This window comes from Cryptomeria japonica, chromosome 6 (genome assembly GCF_030272615.1).
Source record: "Cryptomeria japonica chromosome 6, Sugi_1.0, whole genome shotgun sequence".
Taxonomy (NCBI): domain Eukaryota; kingdom Viridiplantae; phylum Streptophyta; class Pinopsida; order Cupressales; family Cupressaceae; genus Cryptomeria; species Cryptomeria japonica.
Window position 1 is genome coordinate 646,484,128 of NC_081410.1, and position 24,645 is coordinate 646,508,772.

Consider the following 24,645-nt stretch of genomic DNA (forward strand, 5'->3'; position numbering starts at 1 on the left):
TATCCTTTTATGTTCATGTTATCTAATGACATGTCTAGTAAGATATTCCTTCAATCAATTGCATCCTATGGTTGCAATCAATTAAAGGGGTTGCATACACATATGCAAACATTATCATTTTTTGTATTCGAGATATCTTGCAAGTTAGAAGATACTCCTGAAATATTCTATCATTTATCTTAACAACAATTCATAAGATAAAATATGTAAAACAAAAGAAGGTGATAAGAGAATCTTTATCCTTTATGGAGAATAGGTTTGTCCATTAATTGTATTTACTTTTGCATGCTTCAAAATGTTGTTACATACTTAGAGATGCTTGATTTATACTTAGAGATTCACATGCACACCTCAAAGTGGAGGAAAATGTAATGGTGAAAAATGCATTTGTGATAGATTTCCCTATTTATTTGTATGTTTAGTTTGAGGTAGTGTTTTGATGAATTTATATAGCTACAAATGGCATATTTTTGTGTATAGTTGGAATCATTTTCTTAGCCTTGTTTGCACCTAACCTTATGTACATACAATCCAAGTCCAATTGGCTTATCTATTTGATTTTGATCTATAATCCAGCCTATAGCATCGCAGTTTATCACTGGTTTAATTTACACCTCATGTTGTGCTCCCAATTTAGCATGTTTTACCCTCATCCCCTCTTTATGTCCGATTTGACCTTGTTCTCTAGCTTTGAGGCCATGAAAACCCATTGGTGGGTCCCATGGTAAGGTGCCCCTCCCCCTAACACCTTATTTTGCTCATGTTTGCAAACGAACTAGGGTGTGGAACACCCTGGCCGAGACCATGGTGCCCCAAAACTCCACATGGTCCCTCTTAATGGGGCCCAAATTTAAATTGCGGTGGGTGTTGTATCTCCCGTCAAAAATTGACCCCTGTGGCAATACATGACCATTGGAAGTCAGCCTAATCAGTAAATTACCTAGGGAACCCTATATAAAGATATTTTATTAACTTGTTTTTATCTAAGAAGATAAGAAAGAGGAGAATATCATTTAGAGCATTCATGCATCTGTGAAGTATTCATCATAAAGCATTTTCAGAGATCTTCAAGGATGCATATTCATCATTTAATCATTGCAGAAAAATTACATCAATTTGTTGGAATGTTGGCATAACTGATGGAGATAATGGTGTACCGGTAAACGACTATTGGTGATGATATATTAAAGGACTGTTGATGATGATATATTGATGGACTATTGGTGATGATATAATTATGATATGATGCTTGATGATCATTTATTTGTGTTGTCACTGATGGCAACCATATTTTTCCATGTGTGTGATGAATACTAAGAGGGGGGGGGGGTGAATTAGTATACCAAAAATTACTAAACTCAAACACTTAAATAGTTTAACAGTCAACCGGTATAACAAATTTACTAACAAATTGGTTAAGACAAATGCAAACCAAATAGCAAATAAGGCATTCACCCACAAGAGCACAATCACCATAACACAAGTGGTTTTGATGTGGAAACCCAAATGGGAAAAACCACGGTGAGATGAAACTCACAAGTAACTATCTACAAAATAGTAACCAGATCGGTTAAGGTCATACAATTTTCTTCACCAGAACAGATCCTGTTAGGAATCTCGATCTCTATTAGGAGATAAGTCCGATTAAAGACTACCTTGTGAGAGGATTTCAAATCCATAGTTGTGAACCACCTTGTTAGAGGATTTACAAAGGCTTTGCCAGGCCTACCTAGTTAAGGGTTTCAGACTTGTCAAAGATGTGAGTAATCAACAAGTGAGTGATCTAGATACTAGCACAGTATGCTTGGTTAGATCCTTGATAGCTCATTGTTAATGCATTTCAGCATTACATCAGTCTTCAGTATCTCCACACTCTATTTCTTCACATGGACCTAATCTTCTCTTTTGTATTCGCACATACAAAAAAAACTCATACACTTCTAAAAACCCTGACAACCTCTAAAACCCTCGACATTATGTCCTTATAAAGGAATCTGATTTCATGTCGGTCCAATAGGATTACATTACAAGTTCCTAGGTTCAGTGCATCTGGACACATTTGGTAACACGACACAAAATCACCGCCAAAGTGTCGATGGATGACAACTCATGACAAAAATACTGGTTGGTAACTCATCACAAAGTAATACCGGTTCATACATTTACCGATTACCGGTTGTCAAAAATGAAGACTGGGAAAAATGATAATTGTCGCTTTGGTTCCTTTGTACTGCTTGAGATCCTCGAACTGCTTGAGGTCTTCATACCGCTTGAGATTGGTAAACACTTTCTGCAAAACACCGATAGTCTAAAGACTATAATACATAATACCGGTTGAGCATAACTCATACATACAAAAAGTGATCTCAAAGCAAGTGTGTGTCCATCAATGACAATCACAACATCATCATCAAAAATGCCAACAATCTCCCCCTTTAGCATTGATGGCAACACTTAGGAAAATTTTGACATCTAAGTGTTTTACAAAAACAAAAAATGTCATAATCAAAATTAATCCCCCTAACCATATACACTATCCCTTTTGTAGAAAATACAATTTATACTACTCCCTTAAAGAGATAACATGAAGGTATACATTCATCAAAATTTTAAAATAGAAAATACTACTCCCCCCTTGCCAACAATGACAAAGTACTGTAGAATAACCCTTGTTTCTCATTATCATTAATATAATAAATGTTTCTGACAGTAATGAGTGAAACTTATCAAAAATTGATTTAAAATCCTACATAAAAGTCTTCATGGATAAAGACCATGATTCAAGTAATTAGGTAGCCACCTCACTTTTTGTTTGCATCTGGGATACCTGTTCTTCCATGGCATCAATTGTGCTCATCTCTTGAGTGACCGTTAACGCATCCAGGTTGAGATAGCATTTCTAAAGTATTTGCAGTCTGGGTAGTAGAACCAGTTGAAGTTCCTAGAAATCTCTCATCCGGTTGCAAATCTCTACTTCAATTCTGGCAGACTGGAGCTGAAACTGGTGAACAGTTTGCCCATATGTAGTGAAGGAATCATAGGGAGTCTTAAAGGTGCTTATAAATGCCTACAAATCAGATGGCAATTTTTCCTTCTGTGCAAGAACATCATCACAAAATAGATGGGGTTGGCTTATCTTACTGAGCAACAATTTTCCCTCATCCATAGCATCTCTTATGTCCTTCTGTTCTTTCTAAAGTTCAGACTGGAGCTCGTTCAGTTTCTTCACTAAGGCAGTGTTTAGTGCCTTTTGATGCTTCTTCTGTGCATTATCTTAAACAACCTCTTATAGGAATTGCACCTGGTCCTCCACAACTATACATAGAAGTTTTAGTTGGGCCAGAGAGGAATCGATACTGGGGAGGTTAGTAACAGGAATCAAACTGGTAAGAGTTTCAACCGTAGTTTGAATAACATCTTGCTCCTTTTTCCTCCTTAATGCTTCCAATCGCTCTTGTGTAAGCTTAATGATTTGGAGCAACTCTGATTCATTTGCAGATTGGAGGTCAATAGGACTGCTGATGTCAACCAGTTTGGCTTGACCACCAGTTGCCTTTGGGGTCTCCACTTGTGTGCTCTTTGTTGCTTCCTTCTTCTCTTCTTCTCTTTTCTTTTCCTCTTCTTCCTTCTTTTTCTCCGCTGCTTCTTTCTTTCTCTTCTCTTCTTCCTTCTTTCTATTTTCTTCTTTTCTCTTCTCTTCTTCTCTCTTCTTCTCCTCTTCATGTTTCCTCTTCTCCTCTTCCTGTTTCTTCTTCTCTTCTTCCTGTTTCTTCTTCTCCTCTTCCTGTTTCTTCTTCTCCTCTTCCTGTTTCTTCTTCTCTTCTTCTTGTTTCTTCTTTTCCTCTTCCTGTTTCTTCTTTTCCTCTTCCTGTTTCTTCTTCTCTTCTTCATGTTTCTTCTTCTCTTCATCTTGTTTCCTCTTCTCTTCATCTTTCTTTTTCTTTTGCTCTTTCTCCACTTGCTCGTTGTCAGCCTTTTCTTTATCCTGTTTCTTCTTCTCTGCCTTTTCTTTATCTTGTTTTTCCTTGTCCACTCTCTCTTTATTAGCCTTTTCCTTTCCTGCATCTAGAGTGACATATTCACCATCCAAAGCATCAACATAAATAGTGTCCATTTGTTCAGTACCCGGTTCTCCTTCACTGTCATATACCTCATCCGGTTTTCCTGTTTCCGATTCTTGTTCAGCCTTCTTGTTGGCTTCAGACACTTGGTGCAACCTCAGAGTGGCATGGGCATGGGAGTGTGTATCTTTCACCACTTCAAAAACTTTGCCTTCCAGTAACAAGAGTCTTCTTCTTCTCATGAAGAATAGGCCTTTGTACTTATCCATGATTTCATAGAGCTCAGAATTTGACACATCAGGAAAATATTTTGCAAAGATTTCCTCTCTTATTTCCTATTCTTTTTCAATGGCAATGCACCATTTGTTAACTAAAGAATTGTATAAAGAATCTGGTGTCACAGATCTAATTTCTGATGGCAACCGGTCATTAATACATAGATATTGAATAACTTCCTGTTCAACTTCCTCCTTTTCATTATCATTAAAATCATCAAAATGATCTATTAAATCACTTAGCACTTTTCTCCTAACATTCTTGATAGTCAATGGTTTGTAAGAGGAAATATCTATATTTACCGGTGCTGACGATGTTGGTTCATTGCTGGTTGTCTTTGCCTTCTTCCTTGTTTGCCTAGTCTTTTTAGGCTGCACTTCAGGTTTTGTATCCTCGGAATCTGGTGAGTTTCTCTTAGTCTTCCACTTTCTTTCAAAAACCTTGGTAGGTGCAACTTCCAATTTCTTCTTGGCCGGTGACCGCTTGGTCACTTTAGGACTTGCAGAGGTAACTAGTGTCAATACTGATGGCACTACCTTTCCCTTCTTCACTGAAGGTTCTTCAACTGGTGTTACCCTTTCCAAGTAGGTTTCAGTTCTCTTCTTCTTTGGATCAAGAGGCGAGGCAAGTAGGGTAGAGGCATACCCATCTAGCATGTCATACATCACCTCATATCCCATGGGTTCAATTTTTTCCTTTCTAGGCTCCACCACATCCATTATGCACTCATCTACTCTGATGATAAAGCAAATGTCCTCTTCATAATTCTTAACAATATCACCATATATTCTCATCCACTGGCTCATCTTCTGCTTGAATTCATCAAAATATTTATTCAAGACTTCAGGATACCCAGTTCCCACCGCTTGGAGACTTTCTCTGATTTGTTTGGTAATCGGTTGGTCAGCAGACCATTGAATATCACCAACTCTCATAAAATAGCCTTGAAAGTAGAAAAATAGACTAGTACAGGAGAACCCTTCCAAGCTCTCCATCCTTCTTTGTTTTGTTGGTGTTATGCTTCTTTTGAAGCCATTGTACATGTAATAAGGGCCAAGAACTCATTTGTTCCTCACTAGGTCCTAGTTGTAGATCCATAGTGTTTTTGTTGTGATTTCTTGTGCAGGAGAGGTTGACTATGCCTTAGATGTGTGTTAGGCCTTATTGGCATGTTGATGTCCTTAGGATAGCCCAAAATAGGCCTAGGAGTCATGAAAAGCAACAATGGCAAAGTTGCTCAAAAGATGCAAAAGTTGCATGACAACTTTTAAAAGTTGTCAAGCAACTTTTCCACCCAAAAGGTCAAAAACCCTTACTGAGCATGGAGAGCCCTAATTTTGGCACACCGACCAAGGCAAAGGTGGTATAAGATGTTTCAAACCCTAATTCGATGGGTTGGATGTCAGACATTGTACGGCTCTAGCAAACTGAATTGACTGTGACTGTTTTTGGGTTACCAGTCAGTTTGAATGAAGCTACTGAGAAAACTAATGGATTGATTTGAGAGTAAACATGTGTGGAATGTCTTTTAAGGTGTAAATAATTTCATTGTGAGAAATTAGATTAGGTTTTTATTTGCCAGTTGAGTGTGTTTGTAAATACTTTGTAAATTGCATTGTCACCGTCCAGTGTGGACTGGTTTGTGCAAATGAAGTCATAACTCCATTCCCCATTGTGTAATCACCATGAAACCATGGGGAATGAGAGTAGAGACCTTGTATCATATTTCTTTGCAAGCAGGGCCCTTGAAAATGCAAGGAAGCCATTTGGAGACCCATTCCTAGACGAGACTGGACAGTGCCCGGTTAGGAATGGTTGTTGTTGTAGAGATCTTGAAGAGCAAGGTTGGCCAGAGGAGAGTGCACCCTTTGGAGGAGGTGTAGATCAATGTGTGAAGCATCATTTGTGTGAAGGAGGAGCCTCCACCAATCCAAAAAAGGTGGCTAAAACACAAAACCTTCACTGTGACCCAAGCAGACCCTAAAAACCCTCACAAAAACCCTTGAAAACCTTAAAATCCACCTAGGATAGCGTACGGACACTTGGAGGCCTAAAACCTAGAAAATCCTTGATTCCTTGCCAAATGAATGGTAGTCCATTTTGGGAGTTTGGGTTTTTTGTGCATTGTTTGTGAGAGGGAGCCCTAGGAGACCAGTTAGGAGGCCTAATTGGACCTAATCCTTGTAGCCCTATTTGAAGGAAAAAACACAAAATGGTGAGATCGGTAAGGGGTTGAAGGCTTGAAACATCTTGGGGGCACCTGAATGGGTGGAAAGAAAATGAATTAGACCTGATATGACCTTACTAAGACCTTGGAAGGTGTAGAACCAGCCTAGCCCTTATTAGCCATAGTAAGGGGTTTGAGTCTCATGAGTAGGTGAGACCTTAGGAGAAGCATTGCAACTCATTGGTGGGTGGAATTGGGCAAGGTTAGGGGATTCCTCAAGCAAAGGAAGTCCTAGAGACCCTAGGGTGTGTGGAGAACACCAGGTGATCCAAAGGAAAGGATCCAAGAGCATAGACTAGGCTAGTCTATCCCAAGCACCAACCCATCACAGACCTACCAAGAGTTGTCCAAATTTAAATCTTAAGGCTTTGTCCTATTTGATAGACTTTAGGTTTACCAGAAGTTACCTCTACATATAGGTGTATAGATCAAATGAGGCATCTTCCATGATCATTTTGTAGGCGGCATTCACCACAGCTACAGAGATAGAGTTTATTCTGGTAGCATAGAACGTCCGGTATCCGATCACCATGCAAGAATACTTGACCAAATCATCCTTGATGGTGTTGACGGTCATTCCCCGTTGGTCACTCACAGAACTGGTGAGCTTAGTCATTTCAGTCTTGATGACTTTTCTTAGGGCTGGCACCTCATTAGTGTTGCAGTTACCGGTGATGGCATGAATGGCTTCAGACGTAATATCATGTATCCTTTTGAGATACATTTTGTCACCATGCACTCTGCTCAAAATAATTCGGATGTGATCTTCCATTAATTCTTCGAGAAATTACACCACATTGTGAAGTTTCTTCCTCTCCAAGATGTTGTATTCTGGTTTGATCTTTTTGTCATCCCCACAGAACAGACCTAGCTAGGAATGGATCACTAGCGATCCTAGGTCTTCCAATTTGCAATCAATGTACCCTGAAATATCATCTTCCACTATGACTCCAGTAGGTATCTGGGATAGGGCATTGTTTTTCATCTTCCGTTGGATAAAATTCATTGAATCAATAGGTGCACTAGGACTACAGTGTGATGCAGAAGCCATGATTAACTAAAAAACAAGAATTTTATTAAATACCTTCAGAATTTTGAAATTTAGGGTTTGTCAATATAGTGCACACTTCACCACTTTGATTGTCTGAATACCTCTTAGTGTTATTCACTGATAGGTTGCAAGTACCTCAGAATTCTTTTGCAAGATTTCAATTCACTCTGAATCGCAAGTCGAATCACCTTTGGTCGCTCTACACTTGAAAATTTCTTCGCTCACAAATTGATAAGTGAAAATGACTCGAAAATCCCTTTTAAACTAATTCTTCACCTACCATAATAAATGCTCCACCATTAGGTTATAAACCCTAATTTTGCCTTTTACCATTTCTGGTCTTCTGTCGATTGACAAGTAACAAATACAAGTTAAGGTCTTTTACCGGTGTAAACTGGGGGTTCGAAACATTTCACCGATTTGTTCCCCCTATGCTTTTCTAAAGCTTAGTTTGTTGGTTCAGTGACTTCCACACTAGGTGCAGAAACTGATTCTTCTTGTGACACTTCTTCAGGTTTCTTCTTCCATGTTGTCATCATATCTGCTTGAACAGTTTCAACATCAATCTTTCCTTCGGAGGTGACCGGTATATCATCTAATATGTTCTTTCTCATTCTGTAGGTTCTAGCAAGGTGTCCAAGTTTATTGCAATGATAGCATACCATTCCAGGTGTTCTCCATGGTCCATTATTCATTCTACCATTTTTCCTCCTGCATGTTGCAGCAGTGTGACCGCTACCATGGAAAATCAAATAGGTTGCCCTCCAACCGGTTGCCGCTTGATAGCCACCGCCACCTGACTGATGGTCATAGGCATTATACTGGTTTGGATTCCGGTTCACAAAGGATTCAGGAAAAACTCCTTGACTCCTTTGAGGATATTTTCCAGTGTTATGTATAACAGACCTGCATTCAAATGCTCTATGCCCAAACTTGTTGCATGCATAACAGTTACCATTGAATTTATTGGATCTAGGCTTATTGTTTAGAAAATAAAGAAAATTATTGTAAGCCTTATTTCTACACACATTAGCAATATGTCCTTCCTTGAGACAATTGAAGAAAATACGTTTAAAATTTTGCTTACCTTTATCCATTGGTGTCGGTTTCTTCTTTGATGCTCCATCTTTTGTTCCAGAGGTCTCACCTTCCTCATAAATAGAAAAACCAAGTCCAGTGGTATTCTTTACCGGTTTTGTTGATTCAAGCTTTTGCTCTAGCTTAACAGTACTCTTATTGAATTTGGTAAGTATTTCCTTTGACTCAATGAGTTCCTTGGAAATAGTAGCATTGGATTCCTTCAAGGTTGCATTCTTAGAAATAGCCATGTTTAGTTCACCTTGCATTTCTTCTTTTTCCACTTTACTATCTTGGAGATGAGCGGTAAGTGCACTAATTTCTTACTTCAGCTTGGAGATCTCATGATCTTTGTCTTTTACCAAGTCTTCAGCTTTCCTCTAGTTCTCAAGCTCTTGACACATTCTGATAGTCAGTCCTTCCAGTTCCCTTCTCAGATTGGCATTAGACTCATTTAGTTTTTCAACTTCTTCAACTAGGGCTTTCATGTCTGCTTCATCAGAAGAACTATTTTCAATAATCTCCATCAGTTTCTCAACATGCTCTCTTCTCTTTGCTAGAGACGCTTTATATTTGACTTTAAGTTCATCAAAGGATTTCTCAGTCTGAGTGAGACGATGAGTAAGCTCCCTCAGTGTATTCCCCCATATCTCCTTTCAAGTGGTTAAACTTATAGAAAGGTTGGCTCTAATACCAATTGATGAATACTAAGAGGGGGGGTGAATTAGTATACCAAAAATTACTAAACTCAAACACTTAAATAGTTTAGCAGTCAACCGATGTAACAAATTTACTAAAAAACCGTAAGACAAATGCAAACCAAATAGCAAATAAGGCATTCACCCACAAGAGCACAATCACCATAACACAAGTGGTTTTGATGTGGAAACCCAAATGGGAAAAACCACTGTGAGATGAAACTCATAAGTAACTATCTGCAGAATAGTAACCAGACCAGTTAAGGTCATACAATGTTCTTCACCAGAACAGATCCTGTTAGGAATCTCAATCTCTATTAGGAGATAAGTCTGATTAAAGACTACCTTGTGAGAGGATTTCAAATCCATAGTTGTGAACCACCTTGTTAGAGGATTTACAAAGGCTTTACCAGGCCTACTTGGTTAAAGGTTTCAGACTTGTCGAAGATGTGAGTAATCAACAAGTGAGTGATCTAGATACTAGCACAGTATGCTTGGTTAGATCCTTGATAGCTCATTGTTAATGCATTTCAGCATTACATCAGTCTGCAGTATCTCCACACTCTATTTCTTCACACAGACCTAGTCTTCTCTTCTGTAATCGCACATACAAAAAAAACTCATATACTTCTAAAAACCCTGACAACCTCTAAAACCCTAGACATTATGTCCTTATAAAGGAATTTGATTTCATGTCGGTCCAATAGGATTACATTGCAAGTTCCTAGGTTCAGTGCATCTGGACACATTTGGTAACATGGCATAAAATCACTGCCAAAGTGTTGGTGGATGATAACTCATCACAAAAATACTGCTTGGTAACTCATCACAGAGTAATACCGGTTCATACATTTACCGATTACCGATTGTCAAAAATGAAGACTAGGAAAAATGATAACTGTCACTTTAGTTCCTTCATACTGCTTGAGATCCTCGAACCGTTTGAGGTCTTCATACCACTTGAGATCGGTAACACTTTCTAGAAAACACCGATAGTCTAAAGACTATAATACATAATACCGGTTGAACATAACTCATACATACAAAAAGTGATCTCAAAGCAAGTGTGTGTCCATCAATGACAATCACAACATCATCATCAAAAATGCCAATAGTGTGTTTATGTTTTTTAGTCTATCATTTAAGTCTAATTGGTAATGGATTTAAATGGATTGAATTGGAAAGCAACACTGCCAAGTGACAGTGAACCGGTAAGAAGGAACAGAGAAGGAGATGGTTCTGGTAGTGATCTGTGTTGAGTCTGGTGTTGCGGTTTGGAATGTGTGCTTATGGAATCATAATGAGTCTATGACATGAACCGCATCATGTTTCAAGAACCAAAAGTCATGTTTGTAATTGACTGTTGTATAATCAGCTAGGGTTTGAGAATCGATAACAAGATCTTTGGCCGATGATGTTTTATGGTTTGGTGGTGATTCTTTTCATGTTCATAAGTTGATGGTGACATATCAGAATCCATGTGAAGAGATAAGATGTTGTTTTGACATGTACAAGGATTGAATTTCTTGGGAAATAATGAAGTGCTTAGCAGAATGTGACAAGGGTTTGACAACTTATCAGATCGATGTGCAGTGATGAGTTATGATCATTCAATGGTTGTAATTGTCTTGTAATTTGTTGTAATGATTTGTATGATTATTTGTAAATGATTTGCAATGAGCTGATATGATCTATGATAGATTCATTGTAGGTTAGGGTTATGTAACCGGCCTAATTGTGAAGTCTATTTAGGTCAAGTTTTACAAGGTTGAGTGTGTCGGTGATCAAAGAAGTGTGTGTGTTGAACCAAACTGAGATGTCTGCATGAGAGAAGCAAATTAGAGATGACAAGGATATTTAATAGCAAGCTATGAAGTGTTGAGTCCAAATCATTTATTTGTTGTTTCCTAACAGTTGCAGCAACATTAAAATCCCTTAATCGGGTAGGTCCTAACAGGCCTGATCTTGTAAAACTCTTCACCCGGTGGCTCATTAATTTGGGTTTAAATCCTCCAGCGATGTTACTCCTAATAAAGTAAAGCTCCTAACAGAGCTAAGTTGTAAAATCCCTTGACCAGGTGACTCCTAACAGGGTCTTCTCTTAACTAGGCATTGTTGTAAAGCTCCTAACCGAGCTAGGATCCTAACAGGGTGCATTTCGAAAGAGTGCATATTTTGTGGGTACCAATTCCCACTGTGGTTTTTCCCATTTGGGTTTCCACGTGAAAATTATTGTGTTCATATTGTAGATGGATTGTTAAGTTGTTCATTTGATGTCTTTACTATATTTACTTTGTGATGAACACTTAAGTTGCTACTGGTAATGTTTTGGTGAATCTACATTAAGTGATTGTTTAATCAACTACTGATACTGGTTATGAACTATTTTGTGAAGTATTTTGCAGATTGGTGAAAGTTTGCAGTTTATCCTTATTACTGATTCACCCCCCCCCCTCTTAGTAATAATCGTATCCTCACAATAACAATTGGTATCAGAGCATTAGGTCTTCTTTGTGTAGAAGCTTAACAGCTTGATGAAAAGATCCAAGAAAGATGATGAAGAAAGAGGGTCCCAAATTCACTATGGACAACTAGAGAATATGGAGTGATAAAATGAAGATATATATCAAAGGCATGGGTGCTTAGTTCTGGAAGCATATTATTAATCAATATGTACCTCCTATCGGTCTTCTGACTACAGATCAGTTGAAGGAGCAACAAGAAAAAATTCAAGCACTGGAAGCCATAGTAAGTACACTGGCGGATACTGAATATAGTAATGTCCATGGTTTAGAGATTGCTTTTGAAGTCTGGGATAAGTTAGAATTAATCTATGGTGGTGGTAAGCATGTTTAAAAGGCTAAAGAAGAGAGTCTTAGAGGAAAATTTGATGATATGAGAATGATGGAAGGAGAAAATATTACTCAGTATGAACAGAGGATTAAAGAGGTTGTCGATGGAATCAAAAGTACTAGTGGTACTATAGAAGAAGACATTGTTGTGAGTAAGATGCTTAGAACCCTATTGCATGCCTATGCCATTAGAGTGTATTCTATTAAAGAGTTGAGGTCGGTTACTAAGGATAAGGTTATTGTTGATTCTTTGATTGGTAAGCTCACTATTTTTGAGTTAAATAGTTTAGATAACAGTGTACCTAAGACAAAATATGCTTTTAAAGCATCTATATCTAGTGTCCCGATGAGAAAAGGTAAAGATGTTTGTCAAAGTCATGAATGCAGGTCAAGTCATCTTGGCAGTACTAAAGTTGATGTGAATTATGAAGGTAATATGATGGAATTTGAAGCTCTATTGGCTAAAAGACTTCCTAGAGCACTGGTAAGTACAAAGGTAAGTTGTCTCTCAAATGTTTCTCTTTTAACAAGATAGGACATATTGCTGCACATTGTCCTAAAAATGATCAAAAGGAAGTTTAGAAAATATAAGGGAAAAGGAAAGAAATAGTGTTATGTTGCAGTTGATGAAGGTGCTACTGATGAGGAATCTGAGGATGAACTAGACAATGAGGAGATTTTTGTTGTTGTTGTTAAGGAAGATATGTCTGATAAGAAGGCTTTAATATCCTGCATTGACAACAGTGATGAATGGATTATTGACAGTGGTTTCTCACACCACATGAGCGGTGATAAGAACAAGTTTATTTCTCTTCAAGAATTTGATGGTGGTGTAGTAAGATTTGGAAACAATTCACCTTGTATGGTTAAAGGTAAAGGTTATATCTCTTTGAATGGTACAAGTAATGTTGATGATGTATTTTGGGTTGAAGGTTTAAAACATAACTTGTTGAATGTTGGTCATTTGAATGAAAAAGGTTATCATCTTGAGTTTAAGAGTGGAGTGTGCAGGATCATAGGATGCAAAGGAGAACTAATTGCTACTAGTAAGAAAACTAAAGGTAACTTATTCCATTTGAATGCTAGTGTAAACAGTTGTTTGGTTGCTAAGGTTGAAGATAGCTGGTAATGGCATAGAAGGTTTTGTCATGTGAACTTTTATAATGTGCAAGGTCAGAAAATCTAGTATGGTGAGAGGTATGCCATAGCTTGTTAAACCAGACAATGTGTTGTGTAAACAATGTCAGTTGGGTAAGATGACTACATCTTCTTTTAAGAGAAAATCTATTTCTTCTGAGCATATTCTAGATTTGGTGCACACTGACTTATGTGGTCCTATGAGGACTAGAAGTTTTTATGGTGACAAGTATTCTATGATATTTACTAATGATTTTTCTAGAATGATGTGGGTTACTTTTCTAAAGGAAAATTCAAATGCTTTCAGCAAGTTCAAGGCATTCAAGGCCTTAGTAGAAAAGGAAACCAGTAAGAATCTTAAGTGCCTGAGATTTGACCGGGGTGGAGAGTTTACATATGATGAGTTTGTGAGATATTGTGATGAAAATAGAATAAAGAGATAGTTATATGCTCCAAGGATGCCACAATGGAATGGAATTGCAGAAAGAAGAAACATAACCATTGTTGAAGCAGCAAAGACTATGTTGATACAAGGAGATGTAGCTAAGATGTTTTTGAGAGAAGCAGTCAGTACTGTTGTTTACACATTGAACCAGGTACTGGTGAAGAAAGGTAATGGAAAGACACCTTATGAGTTATGGTATGGTAGAACTCCTAATGTCAGTTATTTCAAAGTTTTTGGCAGCAGATGTTTAATAAAAAGAGATGATTATACTAGTAAATTTGATGCTAAAAGTTATGAAGGAACATTTATTGGCTACTCCACTAAGAGAAAAGCTTTCAAGTGTTACAACAAAAGGACAAAGAAGATTGTGGGGAGTGTGAATGTAAAAGTTGATGATTATTCTGATAAACCTGATGATACCAACAAATCTGATCTAGCAGATGATGAACAAAAACTTGTGTTTATTGAACCAGATGTACAGAAATATGTTGAGCAGAATAGTGCAGATGAAGATGTGCAACCGGTAGATGAAGAAGATGAAGAACAAGAAGAGGTTGTTGCACCAGAATAGGTAATTCCTAGGTATGTAAGGTTAAATCATTTTGAAGACCAAATAATAGATGACAAGAATGCTGGAGTACAGACTAGAAGGAAAATTAGAGAAAACTCTTGTATGATTTCTACAGTTGAACCAGACAGTTAAAGAAGCTCTTAAGGATGATGGTTGGTTAAATGCAATGAATGAAGAACTTGACTAGATTGATAAAAACAACACTTGGTCACTTTTTCCTAGACCTAATGATAAAAATGTGATTGGTACAAAGTGGGTATTTAAAAACAAGTTGAATGAAGATGGTGAAGTTGTTAGAAACAACGCAAGACTAGTATGCAAAGGGTATGCGCAAGAAGAAGGTGAAGATCATGGAGAGACCTTTCCACCGATTTCTAGGCTTGAAGGAGTTAGAATGCTACTTGCATTTGCATCTTTTAAAGGTTTTAAAGTTTATCAAATGGATGCAAAATCAGAATTTATAAATGGTATTCTTCAAGAAGAGAGGTATATTGAACAACCAAATGGGTTTACATTGTCAGAAGATAAGGATATGGTATGCAAACTGCATAAGGCATTATATGGATTGAAGCAAGCACCAAGGGCATGGTTTGAAATACCTCATGCACATCTGATAAAGATAGGATTTTGGAGAACCAGTAAGAACAACAATATTTATTTCAAGACTGAAGGAGACAAGATGTTGATTGCAGAAGTATTTTTTGATGATATCATATTTGGAGGAAATGATATGAGTATGAATTTTGCAGATGAGATGAAGAAATATTTTGAGATGTCTCTTATAGGTGAGATAAAAAAAAATTCATTGGATTGCAGGTCCAACAGCTGAAAGGTGGAATTTTTATCTATCAGTCTAAGTATGTGAAGGAAGTGTTAAAGACCTTTGGAATGAAAGACTGTAAACCGGTTGGAACACCTATGGTTACTGGTTGCAGATTGTCAAAAGAAGATGATTCACCCTTAGTGGATGAAAAATAATATAGGTCTATGATTGGGAAATTGCATTATGTTGTTCATAGTAGATTGGATATTGCCCATGCAGTTGGTTTAGTTGCAAGATTTCAGAAGAGCCCTAAAGAGACACATATGACAATAGTGAAGACATAATAGGTTTCATGATGAGATTTTGGTGTTGCAGTTTTTGGTATTACCATCAATGCCAAAGGGGGAAATTGTTGACATGTTGGCATAACTGATGAAGATAATGGTGTACCAGTAAAGGACTATTGGTGGTGATATATTAAAGGACTGTTGGTGATGATATATTGATGGACTGTTGGTGATGATATAATTATGATATGATTCTTGATGATCAGTTATTTGTGTTGTCATTAATGGAAACCATATTTGTCCATGTGTGTTTATGTTTTTAAGTCTATTAGTTAAGTCTAACCGGTAATGAATTGAAATAGATTGAGTTGAAAAGCAAAACTGCCAAGTCATAGTGAACCAATAAGCATGAACAGAGAAGGAGATGGTTGTGGTAGTGATATGTGTTGAGTCTAGTGTTGTAGTTTGGAATGTGTGCTTATGACATCATAATGAGTCTATAACATGAACCGCATCATGTTTGGAGAACCAGAAGTCATGTTTGTAATTGACTGTTGTATAATCAACTAGGGTTTGAGAACCGATAACAAGATCTTTGACTGGTGATGTTTTCTGGTTTGGCGGTGATTCTTTTCATGTTCATAAGTTGATGGTAACGTGTCAAAATCCGTGTGAAGAGATAAGATTTTGTTTTGGCACGTACAAGGATCGAATTTATTGGGAAATAGTGAAGTGCTTAGCAAAATGTGATAAGGGTTTGACAACTTATCAGATCGATGTGCGGTGATGATTTATGATCATTCTGTTAGGATAACCGATGAACAACTGAGAGGGGCGGGGGGTGAATCAGTTGTTAACAGATTATAACATTCAATCCACTTAATAACCTTTAACCAGATTAAGTACCAGTAAAGCAGAAATAGATACCGGTAAATAATGCGACTTAACAATTAAATAGATAATCAATGTAAAGCAACCATACCACATAAAACCATGATTTATACGTGGAAAACCCAAAAAGGGAAAAACAGGGAAGCCTAACCACAGTCAAATGATACTTCTATAGAAAGTATGTGTTACAATGAGGGGCCTGCACATGTAGGAAGACACACTTCCTAGAGCATACCACTCATTACAAAAGAGTCTCATTGACTACAGAGGTTAAAACCACCTCAAGATATATGGACAGCAATCCAGAATAATGAACTGCCAGAGATAACATCTACCATGTATGATTATAGTCCTGGTTAAGCTCAATACTGAAGGACTTTGACTTCTTCCTTAATCCCAATTCGATCACCTATGATCGACCAAATCTCCTTCGCATATGATATTACATTCCACGACCACGAACACTTATTACAATGAGATCTTACATCATTTATACCAACCCTAAGGCCTAAACCAATTAAGTCGACCACCTAAAAGATATTACAATAAGATCATTACATAAATTCATATTAAAATGATATGCCATGTTGGCTTATGACCAAAACAATAATAACAAATCCAAAAATCATCCTGAAACATCTCAGTAACATGTAGAGTACACGTTAACTATTGGCATATGATGAAGTGGTCACATTAATGTATGTTGGCATTGATATCAATGTTGGCATTCTGTGAACCGGTATGTGGACATAATGACATTTTATGTTGTCATTGATGTCAATATGTTGAAGAGTTATGAACTGGCATATGTGAGAACCGGTATAACACTGTGAACCGGCATTTGTGCCAAAGTGAAGCGGTGTGCTTGTTCAAGGTGAACCGGCATATGGTTATGGGAACCAGCACATGGAAGCATTGTATGACTACGAGTTGGTAGTCTCAACTTCATGGTTTCTGGATGAAATGATTCAAGCCTATATGGCTCAACCGGTGACATTGTGTGATGAGTTAGCATTGTAATGAAGAACAGATCATGTTGCCACGTTAGCCTTGTGCACGTGAAGGATCTTGCATAAAGGAGATTATTCCTATCTACCTCGGGAATGGGTGAAGTCTATAAACGGTGATAACGTGTGATGGGTTATCAGCCGCCATGAAATTGGTGGAAAACGAATGATGGAGAATGTCTTGAGATTGGATCAAGACTGTTGCATTCAATACAGTATGATCAACGGTCAGGATTGAACTATTTGAATTCCTTAACCTAACAGGTCTAGGGTTTAGGGTTTATGCTACTGACCTGTCTGTTGTCCTATAAGGTCGATGTTGTGATTCTTTCAGAGGTTGTTGCAAAAATTTGTGTGTGAGTATCCAAGAGAAGGGATATGTGATTCTTGCCAGACCAAAGGAGAGAGGTGATATCTGCAGAGTGTAAGTGCAGAAGGTGAAGAGAAGCTTAAGTGGATCTGCATTGACATTGAGTGTTGTTACCAGATCATTGTAATACCTGTTGATCTCTAACCACCTCAACATTTGGAAAATCCCCTAACAGGGTAGCCTTAACCGGCTTATTGTAAATCCCTTAACAGGGTAACTCGAAGTTATTGAGATCAGGAAAGCTAGAGAGCTCTGGAAATCCTTTAGCTATTGAGTTCTTGAAATCCTCTAACAAGGTAACCTGTAACAAGGTTTAACCCTTAACCAGGTATTGTAGCCATCCCTTAACCGGGTGATCCCTAATAGGATCGGTTCCTAACAAAACCTATTGTATCTGTCTTTAACAGGACAAGGCTCCTAACAGAGCGGACTTCCAAAGAGTTCAACAACAAGATTGTGGGTATTCATCCCCACCATGGTTTTTTCCAGTTGGGTTTCCACGTGAAAAATATGTGTGTCATGTGTGATGCTTTTATCTTGTGATGCTTTGTTATTGCCTGTTAAGCATATGATGGTTCTGTGTTTTATGCCTGTCAATAAAACATGTTGAACTAGCTGTTGTGAAGATATGAGGATAGATTACCTATTCATGCATAAGGGTGAAATGGTAGTGTAGTTTTGAGTTGAGTGGAAAGCTAAGTGAGTAACCGGTTTATGATTGTTTTAGTTGTTCTGGGGTTTTACCAGTTGCACTCTGTTTCAAAATGGTGTCACTGTTTGCCAGTCATTGGAGTAATTGTCGTTGAACTGGTTTAGGACTGTATTTTGTCTATACCCCCCTCTCAGTACCGGTTTGGTACTATTTGCTCATCATTGAGTTATCAGTTGGTATCAAAGCGTCCTCTAGGTCCTCTGTGTTGTAATCTTAAGCGCTTGAGGTAAAGATCCCAGTCAAATGATGAAGAGGGAAGGTCCAAAGTTTAACAGGGAAAATTTTGGTATATGGAAAGATAGGATGAAGATATTCATCGGAAGCATGGGTGCTCAACATTAGAGTTATGTTGAGAATGTCTATGTTGTCCCTACTGGTACTCTCACCAATGACCAAAAGAGAGAGATACAAGAAAATGGGCAAGTCATGGAAGCCCTTATTAGTAGTCTATCCGACATTGAGTTTATTGATGTTCAGGACAAGGTAAATCCCAAAGAGGTATGGGATGCTCTTGAAAATATCTATGGTGGTGATGAACATGTAAAATAGGCTAAGGAAGAAAGCTTGAGAGGGAAGTTTGAAGATATGCAGATGGTTGAAGGTGAGACCATTCAGCAGTATGGAATAAGAATCAAAACAGTTGTTGGAGAAATCAAGAGTGCGGGTGGTAAAATAGAAGATTCCATTGTGGTAAGCAAAGTCCTTAGATCCCTATTGTCAGTCTATGCAATAAGGGTTGATGTTATTTAGGAGCTGAGATCAATAGACAAAACTAAGGTATCCTTGGACTCCATCATAGCCAAGTTGACAGCCTATGAGCTAAATAGTTTTGATGGCAGTGTTCAAAAGACTGAATCAGCTTTTAAAGCCTCTGCTATACCATCCAGAAAAGGAAAAGAAGCTAGCACTAGTGGTGAACCTAGAAAGAGAAGAGAAATGGATGATGAGGATATTATAATGGCATTTGAAGCTCTCCTTGCCATGAAGCTTCCTAAAGGAACCAGTAAATACAAAGGTAAGCTACCTTTGAAATGCTTTTCTTGTAACCGGATAGGACATATTGCTATAAACTGTCCTAATGGCAATAACAAGGACAAACTAGAAAGGTTCAGGAAATTCAAAGGAGGAAACCGAAGAAAATGTTTTGTGCCAGTTGATGAAGGTGTCACAGATGAATAATCAGAGGATGAAGAAAATGAAGATATTGTGTTTGTTTCTATCAAAGAAGATGTGTCATACAAGAAGGCTCTTGTCTCCCAGTTTGATAATTCCAATTAGTGGATCATTGACAGTGGCTATTCTCACCATATGAATGGTGATCGGAGCAAGTTTCTATCCTTGGAGGAGCATGATGGTGGTGTGGTTCGCTTTGGCAATGATGCACAATGCATGGTCAAAGGCAGAGGGTCCATCTCTCTGAATGGAAAGAATACAACTGACAATGTGTACTGGGTTGATGCTCTCAGACACAAACTTCTGAGTGTTGCCCAGCTGAATGACAATGGCCTCACTCTGGAATTCAACAATGGAGTTTGCAAAATCAAAGGAAAAGATGGTGAATTGGTGGCCACTGGCATGCAAACCAAAGGTAACCTATTTCATCTGAATGCAAATATAAGTACATGTCTTATGGCTAAATTTAATGATAGTTGGATATGGCATAGGAGACTCTGCCATGTAAACTTTGATAACATTGTAAAGGCCAGTAAGATCAAGGCAGTTAGAGGGTTGCCGGTGCTAAGCAAACTAGATAATACCTTGTGCAGAGAATGTCAATTGGGGAAAATGTCTTCCTCAACCTTTAAAGGTAAATCTTTCACTGTTGACAACTTGCTTGATCTTGTGCATACTAATTTGTGTGGTCCTATGAAAACTAGCAGTGTGCAGGGTGATAGGTACTTCATGATTCTCACTGATGACTACTCAAGAATGATGTGGGTCACATTCTTGAAAGACAAGTCTGAAGCCTTTGTAAAGTTTAAAGCTTTCAGAGCATTAGTGGAGAAGGAAAGCAGTAAAAGGATCAAGTGCCTGAGAACTGATCAAGGAGGGGAATTCACTTCCAATGAATTCAACAAGTATTGTGAAGAATTTGGCATCAAGAGGCAATTGTCTGCCCCCCGGACTCCACAGCAGAATGGCCTAGCAGAGAGGAATAATCGGACTGTGGTTGAAGCACCTAGAACCATGTTGATTAAAGGAAAGGTAGCTCACACCTTTTGGAGAGAAGCAGTAAGCACTGTAGTCTACACAATGAACCAGGTACTCATCAAGAAAGGTAAGGAAAAAACTCCTTATGAGTATTGGACTGGTAAGACACCTGTGGTTAGCTACTTTAGGATATTTGGTAGCAAATGTTACATCAAGAGAAGTGAACATCAAGGCAAATTTGAAGCTAAATGTGATGAGGGAATATTCCTAGTATATTCCACCAAGAGTAAAGCTCTCAAGTGTTTCAACAATAGGACTCACAGAATTATGGAAAGCATAAATGTGAGAGTTGATGAAACCTCTGAGAAACTGGCAGTGAGAAAGCTATAAATGAGTTGGTTGCAACCTTCTGGGAACCGGTTGTCAGTCAACCAAGTACCAGTAACAATGTTCCTGAACCGGTGAATGTTGATACTGATAAAGATGAGGATAAAGAGGAAAAGCAAGAAGAACCAGTCAAGACTATTTCTCAGTATGTCAAGTTGAATCATGATCCTAAGCAGATCATAGGAGATAAGGATGCAGGAATCCTTACAAGAAGAAAGATCAGAGAAAACTCATGTATGATCTCTGAATTTGAGCCTAAATCATTCAAAGAGGCTCATAAAGATGAAGACCGGATCAAGGAAATGGAAGAGGAACTTGACCAGATAGAGAAAAATGGTACATGGTCCTTGGTACCCAGACCGGAGCATAAAAATGTCATTGGCACCAAATGGGTGTTCAGAAACAAGTTGAATGAGGATGGCACAGTGATTAGGAACAAAGCCAGATTGGTGTGCAAAGGATATGCTCAAGAAGAAGGAGAAGACTATGCAGAAACCTTTGCTCCTGTAGCCAGATTGGAAGGAGTTTGTATGCTTCTTGCATATGTAGCTTTTAAAGGCTTCAAAGTATATCAAATGGATGTAAAATCTGCATTCCTAAATGGTGTACTTGAAGAGGAGGTGTATATTGAGCAACCAGATGGGTTTGCCCTATCTGAAGACAGTGACATGGTATGTAGGCTACATAAAGCCTTATATGGTCTAAAGCAAGCACCTAGGGCATGGTATGAGTGCCTACATTCCCATCTTGTGAAGATTGGATTTGAGAGAACAAGTGAAGATAGCAATATCTACTTGAAGTCTGAAGGAGATCAGATCCTAATCTGTGAGGTATTTGTTGATGACATTATCTTTGGTGGAGATGACAAGATGAGTCATGAGTTTGCTGATGAGATGAAGGAAGAGTTTGAGATGTCACTCATAGGGGAGATTAAGTTCTTCATTGGACTACAGATCCAAGAGATGAAGGATGGAATCTTTATCACTCAGTCCAAGTATGTCAAAGAGGTGTTGAAGACCTTTGGCATGGAAGATAGCAAACCGGTTGGTACACTGATGGTGACCAATTGTAAACTATCCAAAGAGGATGACTCAGCATTGGTTGATGAGAAGGAATACCGACCAATGATTGGTAAATTGCATTATGTAGTGCATAGCAGACCGGATATTGCACATGCAGTTGGCATTACTGCAAGGTTCTAGAAAAGTACAAGAGAATCCCACTTGGTTGTAGTCAAGCAGATTCTTAGGTATCTGAAGGGAATTGTTGACTATGGATTGTGGTATCCATATAGCAAGGACTTCAACTTGAAAGTGTTCACAAATGTTGATTGAGCTGGTAATGTAGATGACCGAAAGAGCACAACCGGTGGTGCATTCTTCCCTGGTGGTAGATTGTTCTCATGGATGAGTAAAAAGCAGAGTTGTATCTCTCAGTCTACAGCAAAAGCGGAGTATGTTGCAGCTTTCATGAACTGCACTCAGACAATTTGGATTAAGCATGTATTGAAAGGCTTCAAAGTTCCTGTATCAGAACTGGTAAGTATATTTTGTGACAATACTAGTGCAATTAATATCTCCAAGAATCCAAATTTTTATTCTAGAACCAAGCACTTTGAGCTTAAGTGTCATTTCTTGAGGGAAAAGGTTCAGAACAAAGAGATTGCACTGGAGCATGTGTCTAGTAAGGAGTAGTTAGCAGACATATTCACCAAGCCTCTCCCAACGACTACATTTGTGTATTTAAGAGGTGAATTGGGGGTACTGCCCCTTCAGGAGGTAAGTTAAAAGTATTTGTTCGACATCAGTTAGGTATTACATAGTCAAAATAAATTTATTGATGTGTTGAAGGATGCTACTCCTCAGGGGGAGCAGCATAATAGAATAGGGATGTTTGTGCCTCCAGTTTGGCATTGTTGTCAAAGGGGGAGAAGAAGTGTAGCAGAGAAGATGAGTTAGCAGAGAGATATCTTTGTATATTGCCATCAATGCCAAAGGGGGAGATTGTTGGCATTATGTGAACCGGTATGTGGACATAATGACATTGTATGTTGTCATTGATGTCAATATGTTGAAGAGGTATGAACCGGCATATGTGAGAACCGATATAACACTGTGAACTAACATTTGTGCCAAAGTGAAGTGGTGTGCTTGTTCAAGGTGAACCGGCATATGGTTATGGGAACCGTCACACGGAAGCATTGTATGACTACCGGTTGGTAGTCTCAACTTCAGGGTTTCCGGTTGAAATGCTTCAAGCCTGTATGGCTCAACCGGTGACATTGTGTAATGAGTTAACATTGTAATGAAGAACAGATCATGTTGCCATGTCAACCTTGTGCACGTGAAGGATCTTGCATAAAGGAGATTGTTCATATCTACCTCGGGAATGTGCAAATTTTGTAAACTGTGATAATGTGTGATGGGTTATTAGCTGCCATGAAATCGGTGGAAAATGAACGATGGAGAATGTCTTGAGATTGGATCAAGACTGTTGCATTCAATACAGTATGATCAACAGTCAGGATTGAACCATTTGAATTCCTTAACCTAACAGGTCTACGATTTAGGGTTTATGCTACCGACCTGTCTGTTGTCCTATAAGGTCAATGTTGTGATTCTTTCAGAGGTTGTTGGCAAAAGTAGTGTGTGAGTATCCAAGAGAAGGGATACGTGATTCTTGCCAGACCAGAGGAGAGAGGTGATACCTACAGAGTGTAAGTGCAGAAGGTGAAGAGGAGCTTAAGCGGATCTGCATTGGCATTGAGTGTTGTTACCAGATCATTGTAATACATGTTGATCTCTAACCACCTCAATAGTTGGAAAACCCCCTAACAGGGTAGCCTTAACCGGCTTGTTGTAAATCCCTTAACAGGGTAACTCAAAGTTATTGAGATCTAGAAAGCTAGAGAGCTCTAGAAATCCTTTAGCTATTGAGTTCTTGAAATCCTCTAACAAGGTAACCAGTAACAAGGTTTAACCCTTAACCAGGTATTGTAGCCATCCCTTAACTAGGTGATCCCTAACAGGATTAGTTCCTAACAAAACCTATTGTATCTATCTTTAATAGGACAAGGCTCCTAACAAAATGGACTTCCAAAGAGCTCAACAACAAGCTTGTGGGTATTCATCCCCACCATAGTTTTTCCCAGTTGGGTTTCCACGTGAAAAATATGTGTCATGTGTGATGCTTTTATCTTGTGATGCTTTGTTATTGCCTGTTAAGCATATGATGGTTTTGTGTTTTATGCCTGTTGTATATGGTGAAAATGGATAACAATAATAACGATATTGAAAGGCTAAATGAATTCAACCACAAAACCCTAGCCTAACAACAACAAAGATCCACCATAACATATGAAGATTACCTAAGACAATGCAAATCAAATGAAATCACAAAGATTATACCATCACATGTCCAATAGGGTTTGGATCTCCATTCTTCCTATCTCCATTGATCTTGCTTGATATATTTGCTCTCAAATTGTATGTGTGCACAAGAGCTCAACAAAGAACAGAAATGTGGTTGCAAGTAGGATCGCCTATGTTCAAAAGCGTAGTGTACTCAAGTAGTCAACGGGGGGTGCATAGATTGATTAGAATGATTGATTAGGGTTGATAATGAAGGAAGCATCTCCTTATATAGAAGACACTATAAGAAATGGAAGGATAAGATTGAGAGG